Source organism: Microtus pennsylvanicus, chromosome 8, assembly GCF_037038515.1.
Source record: "Microtus pennsylvanicus isolate mMicPen1 chromosome 8, mMicPen1.hap1, whole genome shotgun sequence".
Taxonomy (NCBI): Eukaryota; Metazoa; Chordata; class Mammalia; order Rodentia; family Cricetidae; genus Microtus; species Microtus pennsylvanicus.
In genome coordinates, this window is record NC_134586.1 from 4,254,657 (window position 1) to 4,280,050 (window position 25,394).

The following is a 25,394-nucleotide window of genomic DNA, read 5'->3' on the forward strand; positions in this document are numbered from 1 at the left end:
CATCTCTCTAGAAATCTGTGGCAGCTCTTGAATATGTCCACTGGAATCATTTTAACATTTCTCAAACTAGCCCACCAGAGAACACCAACCTGTATGATAGGGTTGTGGGAAGACCGTGTCCATGCTTGGTGGCCGAATCACTTTTCTGTTTCTGTGGGAAAGTACTCTGACCAAAGTTAGGAAGGAATGGGCTTAAATTGACTTACACCTCCAGGTCACAGTCTATCACTGAGGGAAGTCAAGGCAGGGACACGACTTTGAAAGTAGGAACCATGGAGGAATGCCGTTTGATGGCTCACTTACAGACTGAAGTTTAGCTGGCTTTCTTATACAGCTCAGGACCACCTGCACAGGGAATGGTACCACCCACAGTGGACTGGGCACCCTTGTCTCAATTAACAATCAGGACGGACATGCCCACAGGCCAATTTGCTCTAGACAACTCCTCAATCAGATAACCCCAGGCTCTGACAAAGCTACCTGAGACATTCAATGAGGGGACACCGTAGGGGACCCCTCTAAAACCGGCAGATGTACTCACATCCCAGATGGAAGGCCAGCGGTCAGAATCCACTAGGGGCAAAGTCCTGGGAAATCCTGCTGTGAGGAAGTCTGGGAGGCCACCCAAGGACTGAAAAGCGTGTGTAATCCTAGCCGGAATCGGTTATGCAGATCTGAACATAACTTTCACTCCACTCTGTATTCCACACAAAGTAAACTTCCAACTTTCCAGCCCCGGAGGACGGTCCATTCACATCCCTGAAATTGTTCGCCTGAAGGCCCCAGTGTCCTCTGCCACCCTCAGCCCAACCCCTTCTTAAAGCTTTAATCCTGCTCCTCCATCGTACCTGCCAGTGCCTGACTCGGGCCTGACTCAGACCAGGAACTCGGCGACTAAGGGATGAGTGGATGATGATGTGAGCTGGATATCTAGTGATATCTCCCCCTTACTCCTTTCTTTGTTCTTCAACATGTGAGACACAGTCTTTCAGTTAATAAATAAATCATGGCACAGGAATTGCAAAATGAACCCTATATGTCAAGCTTCTGTAAGCTCATAGTCCACCTAGAGAAACATGCTTTTAAAGGGGGATTCAGACTGGGCAGCGGTGGCACACACCTTTAATCCCAGCACTCGGGAGGCAAAGGCAAGCAGATCTCTGTGAGTTTAAGGCTAGCCTGGTCTACAGAGCTAGTTTCAGGACAGGCTCCAAAGCTACAGAGAAACCCTGTCTCAAAAAAAGTGGGGGGAGGGAATTGAGGAGCTGAAAAGATGACTCTGTAGTTAAGAGAGTGTATTGCTCTTGTAGAGAACCCAAATTCCAAATTCTGTCCCCAGCACCAATATTGGTGGCTCACAAGCTTCTGTAACTACAGATCCAGGAGATCTTCTACCGTCTTCTGGTTTCCATAGGCACTGCACCTATGGGGACACACACATATATAGGCTCACATACATACACATAATTTCAAATAAAATCTTTTTAAGAAATTTAAAGGAAAGTGAGGCAGATAATGACAGCTGCCCATCCATTCTCTTTCTTCCCTTCTTTCTTGGTGACAGAAACCTGGTTTTGTGCTCAGCGGAAATGTCTCCGTTTTTATACCCTTCTTTACAGACACTCACTGTTAGTTGGGCCTACAATGTATAGAGGGAAGTTGTGCAGGGCTACTGGGAAATCAACTCCTTTGCAAGAGTCTTGTGGCATCATAGAAGCGCAGCATCCTGCTAAAAAAAGACAATAGAGGGGAGAAAAGAAGAGCAAATCTAAGAACCCCAAACTACTTACCTTTGGACTTCTTTCATGTGGGAGAGAAGTGGCAGGTCTCCTATTACTAGCTGCACTGCTAACGAGTACAGCAGCTCATTACAATATGATGGCGTAGAGGTAAAAGAAGTAGAGGCCGTTTAGTCGGGTGGATTGTTACCTGGAGTGGGAAGGTGGAGAGAGCTTCCCAGAGAATATAACTGGAAAGCCGGGCAGTGTTCCAAAGGCTGGGAAAGGGGACTTTAGGTCTGATGCTGAGTGAATGTCTCAGATGAAGCAGAGGAGTCTGGGAAGAGGGATGATGACTTAAACAATTCCTGGTTTTGATTTAGAAGGATAGTTTGATGTGAAGCACGGGAAATTATGGAAGCCTTTGAAATTTGAAGTGTTAAGAATACCCTTTTAGGGTTTCACCTAGCCTCAGCTGTGTTGCTAAGGACAACACTGAATGTCTGATCCTTCACACCCCACCCCTCAAGTGCTGGGAATGCCGGCCTGTGCCATACATCTGGCTTCACGTGACGCTGAGGCTCAAACACAGGGTTAGCACTCTAGCTGGGGAGCCAGTTGTAAATTTTTGCCTTCATGTATGTTTTACTACTTTGAGAAGAAAATAATAGATTTTCTTGTATTAATTTTGCTAGTTCAAATGTTCGGTCATTTTGTTCAGAGTGTATAAATGAGGATATTTAGAGATCCTCGTCCTCAGCCAGAATTGCCACGCCTTCCTCTTGGCCACTGCTGTGAGTTTAGAAGGAAAAGGAGATCACACTTCCTACCCTTCTCTATGTATGTGCGTTCAGCAAGTAACAGAAGCGTCGTCCCAGGCTAGGGAAAGCCTCTTCAAGGGCTGAGAGCCCGCGGCACCCTATGAATGCTGTGGTGTACTTAACCAATGTAAAAGACTGAAGAAAAACCAACAGTTCTCATACCTAGGACTTCAGAACTGAATGATAGTGTCTTCTTAAAACCTCAAATTCAGTGCTGGGCATGATAGCAAATGCCTTTGATTCCGGCACTCGGGAGGCTGAGGGAGGCAGAATTCTAAGAGTTCAAGGCCAGCCTGGGCTATGTAGTGAGTTCTTGGCCAGCCAGAGATACATAGTAAGAAACTGTCTCTAAATAATACTAATTACAACAGTTTTAATATCTCACCCCCACTAATAATAGGACAGGAAGATAATAACCAATGTATTTTGTCAAAAAATAAAGTGCAACGTGGAAAAAATAAAGCACAAGCTACAGATACAAACTGTGGCAGCGTAAACCAAAAGGAATCTGTTAATATTTTCAGAAATGGAATTTAAAATATTGGACCCTTCCTTAGATGGAAGTTGCTTAACAGAATACACCCACGAAAATTAAAACAACAAACTTGATCCTCTCATTACGAGCTGGAGAACGGATTTGGATAGTTGGGATTAAGATGGGGGATTGTACCGAGCCTATTTTAGGATCAGAACATTGTGGGAAACGGTAAAGGAGGGACCAGATGTTTACGAAATTGCTCCCTCCCTCGTAAACACGCAGTCAAATCTGGGCTGTAGCATTCTTTCAGGCCAGATGCCACTCTTGAGTCTCGCTACACCTCTGCCACACTGTAATTGAGTTTCGTAATGATGACCCGAGTGTGACTTCTGAGTCACGGCAGGAAGATTGAATTACGTTCGACTCTGCCATCGTGTATTTAATTATGGTTTTATTAGTTGCAAGCATGGAAATCCGATCTGTCTTATAGCGTTAGTAGACTGACCCGGGGGGCTCCTCCTCGGAAGCCCAGCCGGCACCACCAGCCGAGTTTGCAGTTCATGGAGGGAAAACCAGAAACCAGGGACAGTGTGGGGATTATCGTGGAAGAATCATTATCAGGACATAATGCTATCACCATGCCACGTTTTAAGAGAATTGTCACAGGTGTTTGTTACTAATAAATGGCAGGTGACTGATTCCTTTAATAACTGTAACACCTCGCGTGTTGTCGTGAGGAACATTAGGCATGTATTTAAACGCTCGTGTTTCATATGCACTCACTCAGACACAGACACATGGATAAAAGTTTAAAAGTCCTTAGTAAAGGGAAAGTTGGAAGATAACAGTAAAAACATGTGGACTGGGGAGATGGGCTGGAGTGATGTGTGTAAAGTCCGCCCTGCCAGGCGCATGCGCTTTGCTGTCCTGCCTGGAGCATGCGCTTCGTTGTCGTAGCATCCCTATCAGGATGCTCAAGTGAGAAGTTGCATCACAGGAAGTGATTGAAGTTTTCTATTTCAGTACAGCCTGTGCTTAGCCTTTTCCCAAATGCTTGCACATCCTTATACCAGTGCTTTGACCAGTGATCGGGTGCTGGGGTGGACTTCCCTTAATGCAGCTGCTTCTGAGTCATCCCTGCTCCTGTAAGTAACCCCAATAAAAGTTCAGTGGTTCCCCAAGTCGGACTTTGGTGCAATCGTTTCTTTGGTCTGCCTTGGGGTCCCCTTGTGGGGTGAGTAGACCTGTGTGTTGTGTCTCCCCAGAAGTCTCTCACATAACAGTGAGAAATTCGGCCAAACACATGGGGGTGGCGGAGGGGTTTAGGTAAACCTGCCCAAGGCATATAGCACAGTTGCTGCTTCTTCTGTGTATTCTCTACTTCCTTCCGTGGCTTCACTCCCAGAATTCAGTTCTCCTGGACAGAGTGGGTGGTGTTTCCTGTATCTGAAACAATGGAACCAGAAGCGTTTGTATTTCCTATTTCAGGTTTGGAGAAATCTGTAATATTTGCATATGCATAATGACATATCTTCTGGGCGGGGCCCACCTATTAGCACGAAGCTCAATGACTTCATATATGGTGCCTGCCCGGAGCCTGGAGAGGAACACAGACGGTACTGTGAGCAGCTAGAACTGGACACAGTCTGCGTAACCGAAAAATCAGAAAACACCATTAGTAAAATCACAATGACCCTAGGAAGCTCCAGTCTCAGGGTCTTCATGGATTGAAGATTCTTAGGTTAGGGATGCTTGATTTGTGCTCCTTTCTAGCATCATTTCCCCTCAATGTCATCATCTTGTGAATTCTGTAGGTCCTGGAGCTTTACAACAAATGAAGAACAGAGCTGAAACCCTAAGACAAAGTCACTTGGTGTGGCTAGCTGCCACCGGCAGTAAGAGATGGCTCAGAGGTTAAGAGAACTTGTTGCTTTCGCAGAGGACCTAGATTTGGGTCCCAGCACTGGCAAGGCAGCTCACATTGGTCTGTAACTCCAGTTCCAGGGCATTTGACACTCTCTTCCCGGCTGCCTCAGGCAATGCACACGTGTGGTGTATGTACATACATTCAGGCAAACATACATACACATAAAATAAAAATAAACACTCTAAAAAAAAAACCCTGGGAATTTGCACTCTTACAGGCCATGAGAGCATAGGAAGCCAAGGCAGGGCAGAATACTGCTTGGCTCTCCCGGAAACCAGTCAGTTCTGCCCAGCGGGCTTTCAGAAGGAAGCCAAGCAGAGGATGTTTTTCACTTGTGCCTTTAAAATCGTTGCCAATGGATATTCTCTGGGGACACTGTAGTTCAAACAGAGCCATATTTATTAGGATGCAAGTGTCTGAGATCACAGAGAGGGTAAGACGGTTCTTCCTTTCTTCTCTCTTATGACAAGAAAGCAATAATAACCAGACTAGGGAACTCCCTACAGGTGAGACCAGCCACTAGGTTGTGCAGATAAATATAATGAGGTAAAAAGTAGCTTTTAGAAAAGTTCTGTAAGTTTAAAAAAAAGAGAAGATAAAATACAACATTCGATCTGAAAATTCAGGCTTGAATATCGGCAACCCTGAAGCCCGATGCTGCCCAGAAGAAAATCTTGGGAGAGCAGTGGTCATGCTGCTCAGGGCAGAGGAATTCCACTGAGGTGTTTCTGCACATAGGCATTCTGCTGTATGAACTCATGAGCACATTTAGGGTGCATTTTAGACGTAGTATATGATTAATATGGATGAGTAAAACACAAACCTCTCGATGGGAAGGCACACAGATCGTTTTTGATCCCCTAACTTGCTAGTGCAAGTGGTGATGCAGATAGGAGAGAGTAGGAATGAGGAGGGCAGGTGGGCTTAGAAGAGCTTAGAAGGCTGCCTGCCGGGGCGGGGGGACCAGGGGACCAGACTGTCATCCCTCTGAGCATTGACACCCTACTGTTCGCTCCCCTTTATTCCATCTCGCTTCCCAATAGCCAGGGGCTGCTAAGCATGAGAGGTGCCTGAGGAAGATTTTTGGCTGAATAGATGAAAAGTAAAGTCATGAATATTTCAGAGCTCTCCAGAAACTTGAGCCTGAGCAAGACAGACATCAGAAGGACAGAATATCTGCAGATGAAAACTTCTGGTATGATGTGGGAGTCCCCTCTGTGTGCTGTGATTAGCACTGATGAATAAAGAAACTGCCTTGGCCTGTTGATAGGGCAGAACTTAGGTAGGCAGGGAAGACAGAAGTGAGTTCTGAGTGGCCGGGACAAACAAGCGGGCCCTCCTCCTACACCGGAATCTGTGGATGTTGTCACCCTTCACCCCTCCCAGCTTCCGAAAGCCCATCCTTGAAGAAGGAAGATAAAGCCATGGCCGGCTCCAAGAAGGCTGGCAAGTATATGCCTCTCCCAGCAGCCCTGGTGCCAGCGTTGAGTCCTGTGATCTGTCTGGACCTCAGTTTCTGCGAATAGACCAGGATGATGGAACTGAGCACTCCCGACAGGGGCAGAAGGGTGAACTGTTTCCCTTGGTATGTGCGAGTTCTAGGCCTGCTTATTAGCCCTCGTTCCTGTAACCAGATACCCGACATTAAGCAATGTTGGGGGGGGTGGTCTGATTTGGCTCCCAGCATAAGGGAATAGAGCCCATGCTAGCAAGGAAGTATGGCGGCAGGAGTGGGAGGCTGCTGCTCACACTGCTTCTGAAGTCACAACTCATAGCCAGCTCGGGAGGATCCTTCCCTGTGGGAGGGTGCAGCTTATATCCAGGGTGGATCTTCATCCTCAGTCAGTCTCCCTGGAAACACCCTCACAGAAGCACAGAGGTCTGTCTCCCAGGTGATTCCAAATCAGTCAAGCTGGCCATGAAGATGAACATCACAGCATTGTAGACATCTGTTGTCCTCAGTCCGTCCACTGCGGCCAGTGGCTCCTGGTTGAAAGCCGGTGCTTTTAGTGGGATACTGTCCCCGTTAGTAGTGAGAGAGGGGTTGGGGGTAAGAGCAGAAACCAGACATCTTAGTCAGGATCAGGGAAGAGGAGAACTAATGCCCTAGTTATGATTCACAGGGGAGCAGCCACGGCAGGTATCTGTCCATTTCCCCCTCCACTCCCACCCTCCCAGCCCCGTCGTGTCAGCAAGGCTGAAACATTTCTTTCTGCACGTGCTTGTTTGGGGTTTTGCTTTTTCTTTCTTGTTCATTTCAGTGAGAAGTGGAAAACCGATTAGCTAGTTCTGCACTGTGTCTTCATCATTATTGTAAAAAAGCGTACTATGTTCAGAATCTAAGCAGAGGTGCATCACCACTGTTCAGAGTGACAGCTTGGCGTGGCTGGATGGTGGCTGGACACGGATGATGTGGGAGGGTTTCTGTGTTGACTGGAAAGCCTGTTTCTCCCTGTATTGGGTTGGCTTAGGGGGTCACATTGTATGGGGAAATTTTACAAGCCATACTGAAGATTTAAGAAATTGTTTAGATCTGGTCGGTGTATGCAAGGAAGCACAGAAAAGAAACTGCTGACATGATGGTTCCTTGATTGAGGGAGGATTTTATTGTTAATGAGAAGGAGAAAATAGCTAGAGGCATCTGGAAGAGTCTAGAACAGAGAGAAGTAGACTGGACACGGCCAGAGCTGTCTGCAAGAGAGCGAAGTTGGGGAGAAGAGTGGAGAGAGAGAGAGAGAGAGAGAGAGAGAGAGAGAGAGAGAGAGAGAGAGAGACAGAGAGAGACAGAGAGACCGAGACAGAGAGACAGAGACAGAGAGAGAGGTAGCTGGGTTATAAAGAGGATGTGTAGCTGGGGAGAGGGGAGAACCAGGAGACTAGAGCAGACTTTGAAATGAACAGGGACTGGGGGAGAGCAGAGGCAAGCATGGGCTCTGATATGCTGATAGGAACCACAGGTAGCCAGCCATCTGTCCCTTCTTCCAGAGGTAAGAGAAATGACTCCCTTTGGCAGATGGGAAACAGTCTCACAAGGTCCTAAGGAATGCTGACTTTTACCCAACCACAGTAAATCCTCTGTAGCCCATCTTGAACTCATTTCCAGATATACGGACAGCCTGAGCCCAAGCAATCAGGAATTTAAAAGGCAGACCTGCGCAGTCATGATTATGAAGTGGAGTAGCTATGTGAGGACCCAGCACATGGCTGCTTAGACACAGTCCATGTGCTCAGCTCCTGGGGAGCCAGAGCTGCCAATGAAGTCCCTCATCCCTGCACAACCTAAGCTAGAAAATTCAGAGTCAAATGCTGCTGTCTGGGAAGACACCTGAAACTCAGGGCATCCACTTCTTCATCCTCTAGGGAGAGGAGCTTTGCACGATAAACATTCTCACACAGATTGTTCTAGCAAAGTTCTAGTGACCTTTTCAACGTACACCTAAGTAGGGTCTGAATTTACTTGAGACGGAAAGAAAATAAACAAACCCCACCCCGGGGGCCAGAGACAGCTCAGCAGCTGAAGAGTACTGACTGCTCTTGCAGAGGACTCGGGTTCAGTTCCCAGCACCCACTCCAGTTCCAGGGGACCTGTCACTATCTTGTAACCTCCTCAGAAACCAGGCATGTCATGGTGCACATACATATACAGGCAGGCAAAACACTCATGCACATAAAAATTAAAAAATAAAAGTTTTAAGAACCCTTCTTTACTGGTTTTCTCTCTCAGTTTACACAGCTGCTATGCTCTGTCTTACTTTTATCTCTTTGCAAAATAATGTTGCCATAGCTCAAATGAGAGGACCTTCTTGGAGAATCCGGGCTTGTCATTGTTAGCCATGGAGCATGTGCGATTAAGTGAGAGTTCTTGTACATTTCCACAAGTAAAGCAATCTTTGTTCCATCCTTGGCGTCAGAGGCGGGTCTGTCCCCGACTGTGACAATGCTTTATGGTTTTGCATGCACAGTTAGACTGAGCTCCGCTTTGAAAGCAACTGGAGGCCATTTCTGAGGAGGCCAACTGTCATGTCTCTGTGATTACAGAAGGCTCAATTGTCAGGAGAGAAACCAGAGTCACAGAGAACAGCCCTCCTTAGTTCAGTTCTTAAGGCAGTTCTCAGCGCCCCCGAGCTGAACCCCATGACGCTTTCCCCTCAAGAGCAGGCATCCTCAGAGTCTTCAGAAGTCATGCTGGCAGCAGTGGGGGACCCACCCAGTGAGTTCAACAAAACCACAAGAAAGAAGGGTGCAAACGTATGTTTGGAAGCCGAAAAGACATTCGGTACATTTGGTGGGACTCTGGAAGAGCGGGCTTTGTTTCCTCTAAGCTGATTTTATAAACCACCACAGAGAGAATTCTTCAAGTCTGAGGTTTCCCATCCCTTAATGGTTGTCTACGAATGTCTGGGAGCTGATTGAAAAATAAAAGAGGTCTTTATCTCTCCAAATTGCTCTCCCTGGTGGCCATTCCCTCTCCACGCCCCTCCCATGCTGCCTCTCCCAATCTAACCCTCAGTATAGGCAGTAATCAAATTCCCTGTGGTCCCTGGCCAGGAAAAGCCCAGTCCTGCCGCTCTTATCTTATCCTGGAAGAGATGGTTCACATCAGCCATGGCTTCTTTCTCCATTCTCAGCGTGTCCTTCTTTCTGCAGAAAAGCAGAGGGCAGATGGGAGGCTTTCCCAGTTCCTTCACTTTCCTTTCTCCCTCTGGTTCCCCGACTCTACTTGTTACACACGGCTAAGAAGCAACCACATTAAAAGAAACAAAACCAAAACAAAAGCCGGTGATAATTTCATTTATGAATACAGTATACATTTAGATCATATCTACCCACCGCATTGCCTCCCCTTCGACTCCATCGTTCAAGTCCCTCTTCCAACTTCATGCCCCGCCCCTCTGAGTCTAATTAGCGCTGCCCTAGGAACAGAACCATCTGCTGAGCTTGAGAAACCTACCCGGAGCCTCACAGTTGAAGAAAACTGAACCCCTCTCTTCCAGCGTCTGTAACTGCCAATGGCTGCTCAGCTAGGGTGGGGCCTCATGAGCCTGTTCCCTTTCCTCTATGGAGTGTTGACTAGCTTTATGGTGTGTGTGTGTGTGTGTGTGTGTGTGTGTGTGTGTGTGTGTGTGTGTGTGAGAGAGAGAGAGAGAGAGAGAGAGAGAGAGAGAATACACATGGCTACTGTGATCCATGGGTGTAACAATACTTCACAACAATCTCTCCCACCTCTGTCTCTCAATACCTTCTAGACGCCCCACCACCACCCCGTGACGATCCCTGAGCCGAGGGGCCGGGCTGGGGGTGATACAGAAGCAACTTTAGGGCAGAGGTCTCCAGGGTGGACCACGACTCTGCACCTCTCCTCTTGGGACCCTCTGCCTTCACCACCCTCTGCGTCATGAGAAGCTCCTCTGGTGAGCGGCGAAGGGGTGCCCTGCTCCGTGGGTATAAGGGTGACTGTTTAGAAGGCAGGTTGATACAGAAGCAACCCCACGTGACCTGTGATAAATTTTGAGGAACAGAGCCACATACATTCTGGTGTTTTTGAACTGAAGAACTCTGCCCGACTGTCTAAAAAGTCACTCTGGACCTCGTTTCTTTCCTCCCACGGCTCTCCGTACCCTCTCTGTCACTTATTAAAACAGCACACGTGGTTTCTGCTTAGCAGCTCTTGCCTTTGGCGCATTAAGAACAACATTATCTTTGACTTTGCAGTAAGGATGGAACCACGTAAAGTAGACGAGCCCCGTTTGAAATAACTTTGGAACCCGGCCAGTTTTCTATGAGAAAACAAATTCCCAGCTCTTTAGGAGATGGTTCATTTTAAGTTGGTGATTTCCTCTGAGCTTTTGGTAACCAAAGTCTTTTGATGTGGTGACGTTAAGTCAGAGAGGCCTGCCTCGGGTTTTACCGTGCTGAACGTTATCATTGTGGAAATAATTGGCGCGGTTTGTTCCTCGACTCCCGCTGTGCTGGCACAGCTTCCCGGGCACTTGGGGGTGTGTAGGTTGGTTTGTGGCAGTTTTTTGCAGTCAAGCAATGTACGGCTTCCCATCCTGTCTGTCCTCTCCTGCACGAACACAGAAAGCTATCTTCTGGATTCTCTCTCGCGGCCTGGCGTGGTCATGTGAGCAGATATCTGTCACTACAGGCTAAGTGATTTGAAGACCTTGTGCCTCATCATTGTGAGAGCAAAGCCCTGGTCAGGAGCTCACCTGTACCAGTCAGCTCTCATAGTGACCGACTGTGACAGCCAGACTGGAAGCCAACTACGGACAAGCAGAGGTACCGCCAGCCTGGGTCTGCTGCCACAGCACCTATCTGGGGCTGTTACCAAGGAGACAAACTTCATTGTTTAGAAAATCTTCTATTTTTAATGGATCCATAATAATTATCCACATTCCTGGGGTACCGTGTGACATTTTAATGCATGTATACACTATGCAATAATTAAGTTGGCATAACACCGTATGTAATTCCTTTGTGGTGAGACATTCTGTCTCTCTCATCGGCCTGTTGTGAGATATACAGTGAATCATTATTAGCTCAAGTCAAACCACTGTACTTACACTCACCATCCCTATCTCCTGAGGAGCCAGCATCTTCCTGGCCCCTCCCCACCATCCTTCCCACTCTCCTAAGACCTATTGCACGCTCTCGTTTGATGATGTCACTGTTTTAGTGCTCCTGTGTGGGTCGCATCATCATGTGATACTTGTTTGGTTGACTTTGCGTTCTTTGAGCCACTGACTTTTAGGGCACTCTTACAGAACCCTGGCTAATGTCCACTGCTACTATAAAGATAGTTTATGAGTTATCCTGTTGTGTTTTATCTCAGAAAGAATGGCCAAACTATACCAGCAAAAACCAGGTTTCAGAAAACAGAACTCCAGGGGACTGGAGAGAGTCCCTTGTCTCTAATGTCTACACATTAAGAGCTCACTGGTCTTCCAGAGGACTTGAGTCCAGTCCCCAGCACCATGTCAAGTGGCTCACAATGTAACTCCAAGCTCCTGGTGATGTAACACCCATCCTGGCCCCCTCAGGAATTGGCACACACGTGGCATTTATTCACACAGATACACACAAACACATAGATAAAAATAAACCAAAGAACAATTTTTAAAAGATCTTAAAAATAAGGAAAGAAAAAGAAAACAGAACTCTGAAATAATCCAACTACTTCGCCTTGGGTCTAGTAATGTTTTTTCTCTAAATATTTAAAACTAATTTAAGGTTGTGTTCAAACAGAAGCGTATTTTCCAGAGCCAAGAGTAGTTTCCCAAGAGTTGAAATGTGCAGGGTAATCTCTTTGCCATTCCCGGTGTCTCTGAAAGGACACTAAACACACCTAGGATTTCTTTCTTGGCTACAACATCCCATGAGAATCCTGTTTTAATTAGGGTCAAATTCTGCTTCAGATAAAATGAATCCTCAAGAACATACTTAGTATGGGTCTCTGTGGATCGAGTAACAAAAGACACAGAAAGCAAGGTTAATTCTACCAAGTGTAGGACTCGTAAGGCTGCCCTGCTGGTAGAGGACTCACCACACACGTCTGATGACCTGAGCAAGCACCCAGGACCTGCAGTGGGAGGAGAGGAACCACTCCCCAAGACTGTCCTCTGGTACACACGCTCACAGGAGAGGAACCACTCCCCAAGACTGTCCTCTGGTACACACGCTCACAGGAGAGGAACCACTCCCCAAGACTGTCCTCTGGTACACACGCTCACAGGAGAGGAACCACTCCCCAAGACTGTCCTCTGGCACACACGCTCACATACAAGTGCAAGCACTTGAGCACACACAGTGATAATAAATAGAACCAAATTTTAAATTAAAGCAGAGAGACACCTCAGAAGGATTGTTTCTAAAATGAGGTATAAGTTGGAACAAAGGTGAATTTGTGACTTGTGTGCTTACATGCCTGGCCCTGGCTGGTGACGCTTCCTAGAAATAGCTGAATATTTTCCTTTATAATGATTGGTTTGCTTTGCTTTTCTCACGCATCAGAATAACATAATTGATGACTTCCTGTGAAGTTTTAGACAAGAACAAAGCAATCTAACAAACCAGAGCTAAAATACACAGCACCAAGTTGGCCCAGGATCAGAAAGCAAACAGGCAGGTTCTGGGTGAGCAGGCTACAGTTGCCTCTCACAGCCCTGAGCGCTGAAAGAAGGGAGGGGTACGGAGGAATCTGTCTTTCCTGAGCTTGTAACAGGAAGGCCACTTGCTCAAAAAACCAAGTGAGCACTAGCATCATTAAGAACGAAACTCTGAATTCCGAATGCGTTCTAAGGAATACGTTTATGTGGATAGAATAAGCTTCGACTGCAGAAAAAGAATCCTTCATATACTGTAATGACGATTCATCTTGTTTTTAATTTGTTTTGCATTTGTTTATTTTATAAGTATATATGGTGCACATGTGGTCATCAAAGGACAACTTGCAGGCCTAAGTTTTCTCTTTTAACCTTCTAAATCCTGGGGATGAAACCCAGGTTGTTAGGTTTAACAGCAAGTGCCTTTTCCCATCGAGTCTTCTCACCAGCCCTTGTTTTAAAATAAATAAAATTATAGACACACACACACACACACACACACACACACACACACACACGTACATGCATATATACACGCACACTATATATACATATGTGTGTATATACATACATGTGTGTATATATGTATGTGTGTACTCCCAGGCATTCTCCTCTCTATGTTTCCCATCTGGCTCTAAGATGTCAGGATAACAGACTTGAGCTCCAGTATTGAGTTTCACATGGGGTTCTGGGGATCTGAACGCAGGTCCTAGCACTTGTGTGAAGACTTCTATCTACTGAGCCATTGCCTCTGCCTGGCAGCTTGTTTTAACTCTGTCTTCCTACAGCAGAATTACTGTGGTAGTTATCGGAACATTGTAGGTATAAAGATTTGTGCTTCGTACCAGGAACATTCTGACTTGGTAAACGTGGTTTCTCTTGCTCCATTGTACAGCTTCTCCATGGTTCAGCTCCAAAACCAGCCCCCAGAACGGTAAGAGAACATGCCTGAAGCTCAGTCTCGGCAGTACAGGAAATGGAGCTTGAATGTTGGATTCAACTCCTGTTCTCGTCTACAAATGCCAAGCTAGGTTCCAGCACTTACTTTGCCTGGAAGGAAATGCTATGTTGATACTTGTTTTCCCCAAATCCACACTAGATAATGTAAATATCTGTGTTTCCTGATGGTCTTGGGGGACCCCTGTGAAAGAGTTGCTCATCCCCGCCCCCATGGGGTTATGGCCCACGGGTTGAGAACCTATGGTGTAGCATCTACAAGAGCTACTGAAGGAAAGTTGCTGAGTTTCACAGAAAAACAGTACCTATGGGGAGTGAGGGGGAAAACTGAGGTGAATAAAGACTGAAATTAACATAGAAGATGCAAGAAAAATTGAAGGAAGCTTGAGGGTTTGAGAAGGTGGTCGTAACTCTTCCCGGAGCCCAGACTTGGTGGAAATGTGGTTAGTTAGGATTAGGGGAAGCACAAAAGCATCAGATGAGGCCAGAGTGCCACTCCTGAGAGAAAATACAAACGTCAGAACTCAGCACAGATGCCATCTCCTGCGACTTTTCCCATCATGCTGACCGGACATCTGACAGGAAGAAACGTAGGATGGGGGTGGAGTTATCTGGGCTCACGGTTTCCTGGGATACAGTCAGTTAGGGTAGGGAAGACGTGGCAGCCGAAAGTCCGTGTGGACAGAGTGCAGATGGAGCCCCTTACCCTCTCAGGAAGCCGAGATAGATGAACATGGATGGTGGACTGCTTTTTCTCCTTTGCTCCTTTAATCGAGTCCTAAATCCTAGACCCTTTCCGTCAATCCTCTGTAGAAACAACGCCTGAGGCGCTCCCAGAGGTATATCCCGCTAATACAGCAGGTGTGTATTAACCCAATCAATTGGCAGTCAGGATTAACCATAGCACAATCAGAAAGGAGAACGCTGTCTGTCATCCGCCATCAAGGCTAAATGTTTAGTGTTAATACTGTGAGGACCCGGTCTTCACGGCAGGTACCATGGAGACTGAGGATGCAGGCCTAGGGATGTTGTGGTCACTGGAGATGGATCACAAAGGAAAGTCTGCCAGGCACTGGCACCCTGAGCCCGAGGGGCTGAGTTGAAACTGGGTAAGCCTTTGGAGTAGGGCTAAACAATGACTCATCTCACCGACTTTAGTTCACTGGATCCCTTTTCCTCCCCCTTGGGGAAACAGATTGAACGCATAATAGCTCTGAAACACTCCCTTGAGAATACGCCTCCGACTAACTCATAAAAAGTAAATGCTTTTCATTACAACTTGAGTGAGTGACTCATTCTGCCCTCCCCGTGAAGTGCCTTCCCCTGAATGGCAGAGAGTAGCATTGCCCCAAACACAACCCGTTTGCTATCAGAACACAGTTGAACCATGAAGGTCTACAAATATTGCCTATTTGAAAATTAATTTTTACTGCTTAGAGAACAAAGGAAAGTAGTTAATAAATACCTGAACTATTTCATTATTGGAAATATCTAGGTATTAGATAACACTTATTGAAGTATAACCAGATAGGAAAAATACACTGGAATGACTAAATACATATGTTTGTATATTGGGTTTATTTGACATGATTTAAAAAAAAAAATCTTTGTTTTCTCAGATTCAATTCCTTTCCCCCTCCTCTCATCCTAGCCTCCTCACTGTTACTGCCCCTAAATATTTATTTCATAGATTAAGCAAAAAATAGGAAGGAAAAATCCACGTGTTCCAGAAAGCAGCTAATCTGATGTAGAGCGCCAACTATCCCACAAAACAAACAAACTGAACACAGTTTTAGGGTAATTGAGTCAACTGATGCTTTTCAAATTGCTAGGAAATAAATGCTGTGAAAACCACTTTTTTTGATTAGTGTGACCTATGATATTTTGTGACGGAATATTTCTATTTATCCATTAAGAACAAAACACCGAGACTTGTGGATCCGTGAGTGGCCTGTGTTGTACACACATGAGCTGACGGGCTGTAAACAAAATTAAAACAAAGTTACAAAGTTGCCAACTTATCACTAAATCACATAATTAGGCAGTGATAAAAACCTATACAAGGAACGCTGCCCGCAGAGCCCAAGGTTGCCGGTTCGAGTCCCAGGTAAGGTAAGTCTGTACTGTGTGTGTGTGTGTGTGTGTCTGTCTGTGTCTCTGTGCTGTGTGCAACTCTAACTGTGTATGAATGTCTCTGTGCTCTGTGTGGATGACGTCTGCATGCATAATTAATTCGAAAAAAAAAGTAAAAAAGCCCTATACAAAAGAGACTCATGGACCCTCATTGTAAGTCCTTTAAGGTCTCTTGGTTGGAGGTGGAGGTAGTATGGGCTAGAGGCATTAAGCAATTGAGGATGAGCCTAGTAAATGGGTTGGTCATCCCAGAAGAGTCTAAGGCAAGATGTCTATCTGAGCAGACACAAACCCTGGAGCTGGGTGAGTTAGGGCTGCGGTTATCAAAACTGACTGCATCAGAGTGTCCTGAGGGCAGTGAGCCTCACAGTGCTGGCTCTGCCTCTGGAGTTCCTGACTCAGAGGCTCTGGGGTGGGGACTGACAGTTTCTGTGTTTTTACTACTTGCCCAGAAGTCACCGATGCTGCCGATTCTGTGAATCCTTGAAGAGTCATTTATTTGGAGCAATATCTAGAGGTGGAAGGGTGAGTAAGGAAGCCAAGGAGGTGAAGGGGAGAGCAGGAAGCCGACTGGCCTCAGGCCACTGCTGTGGCAGAGATAAGAAGCCCCGGAAGTGACTTAAGGCAGAGAGGGTTAATTTCAGCTCACAGTTCCAGGCTACAGCCCCTCACTGTGGGGAAGTCAGCATGGCAGCCGGCCACATCCCAGCCAGAGTCAAGACTGGGCAGAGAATGAATGGACAGATGCCTGTGCCCAACTCCTTTTCTCCTTTTCCGTGCAGTTTGGGATTCAAACCCGGGCACTGGTGCCTCCCAATTTTAGATGGAGCCTTCCTGTCTCAGTTAACATTGGTAAGAGATCTCCTGCAGACATACCCAGAGGCAACCTGATTTGGGAAATCCCCCACTAAGACTCTTCCAGATGATCCTAGATTGGGTCCTTAACAATTAAAACCACAGTAACTTACTGAGAGGACTTAAAGCAAGGACTGAACACCGGCGACAGAGGACTCACTAAGTTAAAATAGTGGAATGGGAGAGACGGCCTTGAACTAAATGAAGGCCTCTGCAACCTCTGAGCTGGACACTTTGGTCTCGCCAGGTCAATAAAGTGTCAGCACCCCAAAGAGAAACTTAATGATGCCAAAAATACGTGACAGATGGGAGTGGAAATGAGGTCTCTGGTTAAGTAACATCCCAAGGTCAACAGGTCACAAAAGAGTCCCCGAGTCATAAGCTACTTATGAGAGCAGCAAGGACTGAGACAGCTGGAGATGGAGCCTCGGTGCCTGTGGCTGATTGAGACTGGAGGGATAACGTGGCATAGGACACAGGGATCTGAGCTCGTTAGCGGTGCATCTCAGGAGGAGGCACGCTCATCCTCTGTCCTGACCAGATGGACGCAGGCCTCGTGCCGCAGTGGAAGAGGCGACATGAAAAGTGGTTTGCAGTAGCTGTTTATCAAACACACAAGGTTGAGCTCACAGACTCTGGAAAGGTGGGAAGTGGCCAAGACCACTCTAAGGAAGTTTCCAGATAAAGTAGACACTCGGGACCAGGAATAATTATCACCTCCTTGTGGGTAGGTAAAAACAGACTGCTTCATCTGAAGTTTTCTGGCTTTGAAAGATTCTAGACAGAAGCCTACCACAGACCAAAGAGCAGGAGACAGCATTATAAACAGAAGAAGGTTAGGTATGGTGGCAGACACTGCCAATCTCAGCACCCAGGATGTTGATGCAGGAGGACTGTTCTCTCCAGACCAGGCAGGGACACATCAGGAGACTTTTTTTGAGACCCAAAGAAGTGAAGAAGTCAGCAAGTCAAGCTTCTGGGCAAGGAAGACACCATCGAAGGAGCTACCTGTGTTTGGCTTCAGGAACAGCTGTCTACTGCCTCCGTGACTGGCCTTGGCATTGGTCTAGCAGGTGGTTGGGTCATTATCTCAAGGAGAGGCTTCTTGGTGTAAATTCCATGCACGATTTCCTGGCAACTCTGTTTAATTACGAACATTTTGTAGCAGAGGGCACAATGAGGCCTCTTTTCTCTGGGTGTTATAAGTATGCATGTGTGTGCACAAACACGAGTTTATGCAGGCCAGAGTCTCCCTAGAGTGCCATTACTCAGGAGCCCCCCGGCTTGTTTGTTTCCTTCAGGATAGCTTCTCTGACCTACCTGCGGCCCACCTGGGTAGTCTAGACTGGCTTGCCTCAGGGGACCCGCTGCCTCTGCCTCCCTAGCTGAGACTGCAAGCACCCACAACCATGAGTGCTGGGTCAGAACTCAGGTGTGCATGTTTCCAGGACAAGAGCTTTACACAGCAGCCCCCCCCATTCCCATCAGTTATAGTTTTATATGCCCGTGTCTATTAATTCAGTCTGTAGAAAGTGGCTCAGGGAGCAAGTCAGATACACTCAGTGAGGAAAAGAAGACACTGGCAAGTGAAGTCATGTACTCAAACAGAACGTGAGGCCAGGCTTGCACTTCTAGAGTCCTGCTCATAGGGCCATCCAGTCCCCCAGGTGGTCAGAGTCTAAAGACTCAGCTCCGAAGACTCCAAGAGGTGTAGCTGTTCTCTGAGGAGCTCCAGGTGTGCCACTTCCCCCTCAGCACATGGTACCTGGGCAGGTCACCTACTCCACACAATGGACGTTCTATAAATTGGACTTTTGTTAAAATGCCCCTATAGGTGCATGTCAAAGCTGATATTGTAATCCTGTACTATTAACTATTACCACTTCCATTTCTAGACCATCACTAAAGATACATAATTCAGGCCCATCCAGTGATTATAAAGGGACTAACATAAAATTTATTGGCACATTTAAAAAAGAAAAGCAGTTGAAATATTCTTGCAGCACTTAGCCAGTATAAGGGGTCAGGAGATGCAACTCTTCTTTCCCACATGTAACCAGGATCTGTAGTCCACATGGAACAGCTAGTTCATGCTTGGCTTGGTGCAGTCAAGCGGCACGTTTTGAGATACCTAGCACGGCTCTCGGTTACTGCGTTGGATAGCATGATCCCCAAAGCCTAAAATATACAGATGATAACCTCAGGATGGCTGGTCCATATAACTAGAAAGCAAACCTATTGTTTGACGTCTATGATTGAGTGTCGGAGTTTTAGATCAGAAACACACAGCGACTGCAGATGTTTTGAGCACACAGCTCTGTGAATCTCAATGCTGTGCACACCTACAGCCTACATCTCTATCACGCTCCTCCCCCTAGGCATTCGCAGGGTCCTCCTTCCTGGTCAGGCTGTGTTGCTGTTCAATCATCATTTTACCTGATGTGTTTCTCAGGGCATGGGGCTTCTTCTCGAGCTGCACTGACACTTTCCTTCTTTGTATGCATGCCAGGCTGCTTTTGACAATGACTTGGTTTTGATTATTTTTGTGTTCATGTGTGTGCACACACGTATGCAGTGCCCATGGAGGCGAGAGGAGGATGTTGGATCCCCTAGAGCTGGAGTCATAGTTGGTTTGTGAGCCACCTGATGTGGGTGCTGTAAACCAAGCTCAGGGCCTCTGCAAGAGCTGCAAGTACTTTTAACCACAGAGGCCTCTCCAGCCTCCAGCTCCTACATCTCAGTGGAAGCTCCTGAGATTTATCCATATTGCATGTTTTGATAATGTATTCCTTTTTCATCACTAGGAAATATGCTGTAAAAATGTACACATTTCGCTTATCCATACCCTGCTGATAACGCTGAGTTCTTCACACTTGGGTTACCATCCTAAACCTAAGAGCGGTTAGGGTTTGTGGATGAGATGCACACACAGGCTTATGGGTTTGAACACTTGGTTCCCAGGGAACTGTTTGGGGAAGATAAAGAACTGTTTGAGTGCGAGAAAGAGGTCACTGGGCCTTGAAGGTTATAGCAAAGTCTTGCTTCTGGGTTTAGTCTTCTGCTTCCTGGTCTGCCAAGATGTGAGCCAGCAGCCGCCACAGACCGCCAGCTGCAAACAGCTGCCCATGGCTGCCTTCTACAGAACGGTGGAATAGCTCCTGTGAGCTGAAACAGTCCCGAAAGTCATCTCTCGTCATGAATTTGTTCACAGAGACAAGAAAAGTCATTGACACAGAACACCATTACTGTAGGCTTTGTGTGGCTATATGTACCCTTGTATTTATTTGGGGGATTCCTGGGGATACAACTGGTCATGGGCTAGAGACAACAATTTTAATGTATTTGACAAAAGCGTGTTGATCTTTAAATGTTACTGGCAGCAATGCTTTATCTACAGTGTAACTAGTAGAACATCTAAATATTATTTATATTACTATTGAAAGGTTGGTGGAAGACACACAACAGATTGGGTTTGATGGGAGTAAATATGTCGAGTGCTCCTTGTCTGCTTACAGACCAGGGGTTGATATCGCGGGGAGGAGGAAGAACCGACAGGAGATGTACATCAAAGCTTTCTTTGGGGCCCAAGATTGGCCACTTCTAGGACCGGCTAGAGAGGTCAGTGAGGAAGGTCAGAGGGCTGAGAAGCATTGTCATGGGGCCTGCAGGGGAGGGGGGAGAAACAGCTCCTGCAATGCGAGTTACTGTGGTTTGGAGAGATTGCCACCATTGCATTAGAATGGAGAATTTTCCCAATGTTGTGGCCCTGACCAACAATTTTGACAGTTTTCCCTGCAGGCCAAGGACCTTGCCATTGTGACGTTTTCTTGTTCCCAAGCAGAAACCGTGTCACCCTTTCCCCTCTCTTTCATAGCTCTTCGGCCATTGCCTCAGAGTTGATTCTTGCTAGAAGCCAGCGCTGGCTAGGTGAGCTCTCTGGGCTCAGCTTGGCCATTTCCTTCTGCCGTGACCGGTGTCATCCGGCACCATGACCCAGCTATACATACATGAAGAGCGCCAAGATGCTTCTCATTTTCCTTTATGCATCTGTCTGCCAGGGTGACAGACACGGGCAAATTTGGTCAGATGAATAATGGTTGGATGTGTACAAGGGCCACAGAGTTAAATAGATTAAGGAGGCCGACGAAGTCTTACATTTAAATTCATTCTTGAACTGATTTTTCTGGGGCAAGCATTTTGCTTAAGCTAAAAAACAAAAGTCAAGGAGAATTTTCCTATCTGGATAAAGAGAGAATTAAAAAGGCCTTGAAAGTCAGAGTCCCTGAGACGTTGCATACTGGGAGTCGGTACGGGGGTCATTGGGCCTAGACTGGGTGGACAGCAGAATCCAGGAGCTCAGAACTCTATCATGGGGCCCAGGATCCTAAGATCCGGACCAGTGGACAGGGACAGGGGTTGTCAGACACTGGGCTGCTTCCCTGGGCGGTCTCTTTCCAAGGAGAAGGCCAGAGGACTGGGTGAGGCACAGATATGATTTGGACACAAATTTTAGTCATTTGGCCATGATTTTAAGTATCCATGGTAACAGGTTGATCTATTTCCATGTCTGGCTTGGCCTCAAGGGGAAAGGTCTGCACGCCGCACAGCAGGATTTATAGGCTCGCACGCAGGGTGAGCCCACCACGGCAGCCTTGTAAGCCAATCAGCTTAGGGCCTGTGTTCTCAGTCTCTGCCCGAAGTGATATTTCAGCTCCGTTTTAAAGGCGGAGACGCTCTCTAGCCCAGGATCTGCTTGTTCCTGTTAAATGGGATTGTAACTGCTAGGTCGCAGAAGACAAAAACACAACACGTTCACCACCAGCGGGATGCGGGATGCGGCACAGGCCCTCGCGGCTCAGGAACCTCCCTGCTGTCTTGTGGGCAATGCCACTTCTGTCACCTCAGACAGTGCGTTCCTGAAATGTCACTGGTAGTAAACACAGCATTCCCGTCCCAGGACAAACCCGGGCTGGGTTTCTCCTTCCTCAGAGCACGGAGCAGCGAGGGCTGCTATCAGCGGGGCCAGGTTTCCTTCTGGGTTTCCAGAGTCACCCTGCTGCTTTTCCATTATAAACAGCATCAAGCTTTGATTCTAGGACATTTTATTCCTCATAAAAGTTAAAACCACAGCCTCTACCCTTCTGCTGGTTCCCATTTCCCCCTCTTCCTTTTCTGGCTGAGACAAATCTCTAAGTTAATCTGATTATGAATCAGCAGCTTTCATCTCAAGAATATTTTCTTGGGGTGGAAAACAAATCCAAAAAAACAAAACCTGACTGCTCATAAACTCATCATGAATCAATGCTCTTTTAATTAATGATATGAGGTAGCCCAACAACATTAATTCATAAAGGCAAATCATACTTTAATTATTAAAAGAAATTTAATTTTGGGCTCTAATAAGGACAAGTAATTTAAGCTGAAGTAAAGCTGATTAGTCACCGTAGGTGGAACCATAAATTCTTCTACTGATTTGGAAAACCTGTCAGGACAAGAGCATCGGTACAAACCCCCAGTTCCTTCCACCAAGCTGTGCCAGCGTAACTGCTGGTCAACAAGCCATGTGCACACGGTTGGTGCTTTGTTCATATTAATAACAGGAGTTGACATTAATCCTACAGAGGAGGAAGGCTCCTGAGGTAGAAGCCAGCTCTGGGGCTTGCTTTTCAGTTTGTACATCCAGATACAACCCTAGGTTTGCCCCGCCGTTGTTGTCTGCCTGTCCTTTGCTGGGTCCCCTAGTAGGGTATTCACAGGACCCAGCTTGGCCAGGAATCAGTTTAGGTAACAGCCCGGAGCTTTTGGGGTGGCAGTGCCAGCGGGGTGGAGGTGGTGGTTATGGCAATGGTAGAGGTGGTGGTTATGGCAATGGTGGAGGTGGAGGTTGTGGTGGAGGTGGAGGTGGAGGTTGTGGTGGTGGTGGTGGAGGTGGTGGTGGAGGTGGTGGTGGAGGTGGTGGTGGAGGTGGAGGTTGTGGCGGTGGTGGAGGTGGCGGTGGTGGCGGTGGTGGAGGTGGTGGTGGAGGTGGAGGTTGTGGTGGTGGTGGAGGTGGCGGTGGTGGCGGTGGTGGAGGTGGTGGTGGAGGTGGTGGTTGTGGTGGTGGAGGTGGTGGTTGTGGCGGTGGTGAAGGTGGAGGTTGTGGCGGTGGTGGAGGTGGTGGTGGAGGTGGTGGTGGAGGTGGTGGTGGAGGTGGTGGTTGTGGTGGTGGTGGAGGTGGAGGTTGTGGTGGTGGTGGAGGTGGAGGTTGTGGTGGTGGTGGAGGTGGTGGTGGAGGTGGTGGTTGTGGTGGTGGTGGAGGTGGTGGTTGTGGTGGTGGTGGAGGTGGAGGTTGTGGTGGTGGTGGAGGTGGTGGTGGAGGTGGTGGTGAAGGTGGAGGTTGTGGTGGTGGTGGAGGTGGTGGTTGTGGTGGTGGTGGAGGTGGTGGTTGTGGTGGTGGTGGAGGTGGTGATTATGGCAATGATGGAGGTGGAGGTTGTGGTGGTGGTGGAGGTGGTGGTTGTGGCAATGGTAGAGGTGGAGGTTGTGGCGGTGGTGGAGGTGGTGGTGGAGGTGGTGGTTGTGGTGGTGGTGGAGGTGGTGGTTGTGGCAATGGTAGAGGTGGAGGTTGTGGCGGTGGTGGAGGTGGTGGTTGTGGTTGTGGTGGTGGAGGTAGTAGGGAGATGGGAATGCTGAGGATGAAAAGCTTTGAGCATTAGGCAAGTACTTCCCACAAAGTAGCCCCTCACCTCCACCTTTGACATCAAAGTCACCCATTTAAACAAGCTCTTGTGGCTACTTACTGGTGGCCAGCTCTAGTCATTGACAAAGAAAATATACTTTATTGGACCTCCAAGGAGTTCTTTCAGAAAGAAATTCTGTGACTTGATCTCTTGGAGCCCCAGGAGATGGCTTATCTAAAACCTACGGCTAGAGCAGAACAGTGCAGTGGCGGTACAAGCCTTTAATCCCAGCACTGGAGGCAGAGGCAGGCAGATCTCTGAGTTCAAGGTCAGCCTGGTCTACAAGAGCTAGTTCCAGGATAGGCTCCAAAGTTACAGAGAAACCCTGTCTTGAAAAAAAAAACCAAAAACCAAACCAAACAAAACAAAAAGCCCAGAAGAACTGGGAATGTGGCTGAGTGGGCTGAGCTCTCACCCTGCACACAAAGCCCTGGGGTCCATCCACTGCATGAACTGGGTGTGGTAGGAGAAGCCTGTGGTCCCAGCTGTTTGTGCAGCAGAGCCGTGAGTTCACGTCATCCTCATCTATATATTAAGTGTAGGCTATATGAGATCCCATCTCAAACAAAACTAGCAATACCAAGAGAAGACACAGATATGAGAACCTGTGTTTCTGAGCATTTTCCCCATTAACAAACACCATCGCGTGCTGTTCATTAGAGATTCATCGGAAGTTTTTTGTGGTGTTTTTCAGTTTTAGACTTGTGGGGAGCAGATGAAATCTGAGTGGAGTGTGTTGTTGATGTGGGCACAGCATGGCAAGACCCCAGTGCCTCAGACCTATAGGGGTGGCAAAGTTTTCCCTGAGTGAGGCTCAGAGGACTTGGAAAGCCTCCCTCCTGTCCACGTCTGTTTATGAATGATTGACCTGTGTGTGAAAAGCTAGGTTCCTCCTGCTGCTGGCTGCAACCCAGACTGCTCCCACAGAGACTTCCCACCGGCAAACCCCTCCAGTGCCATTCCTAATAAACCAGCTGAGTTCCCTCCATCAGGAAGCACAGCCCACCCGATCCCAGCTTTTCTGTGTGTGGGCTCATCACTTCTTCATCACCGGGATACCCTAGCTTCCAGGACACCCCAGCTTCCAGGACACCCCAGCTTCCAGGACACCCCAGCTTCCAGGACCCAGCTGTGTGAGACACATATACTCTTTCAATAAAGAAGTAATTACATTTTGATTTTTTTAATCAAAATGTCATTTCACTCACAGGTATTTTTTCTTGTGTCTCTAAAATATAAAAACTTTAAGATGTTCTTGTATTTAACTTATATTTAAGCCACTACCAGCATGTCTTTAGGCTTTGAAACCACAGACAAGATGTTGGGCTATATTAAATATTAAATAGTGTTATTCTGATTCTGCAGGGCTTGCCCATGACGGCCATGACGGAGCCGCACCTCTGAGGACCCTAATGTCACTCTTTGGTGCCTCTGCTGTCAAACAGAGTATTGACTCGTGTAGCCATTTGCTGACTGCCCCAGGAGGCTAATGGTAAGTCTGAAAAGGGCAGTTTTAGCAGGTCAGGGTTGTGTCAAAGGAGAGACTGACAAACCACAGAGCCATGTGTCTGCCCACCCTGTAGATGTTACTATGCATTTCCTGAGTTGGGAACGTCATGATCCGTGCATGATTTGACTGATCTTTGTGAAATCCCTGTGTGAATGTTGGCGGTCTTTTAAT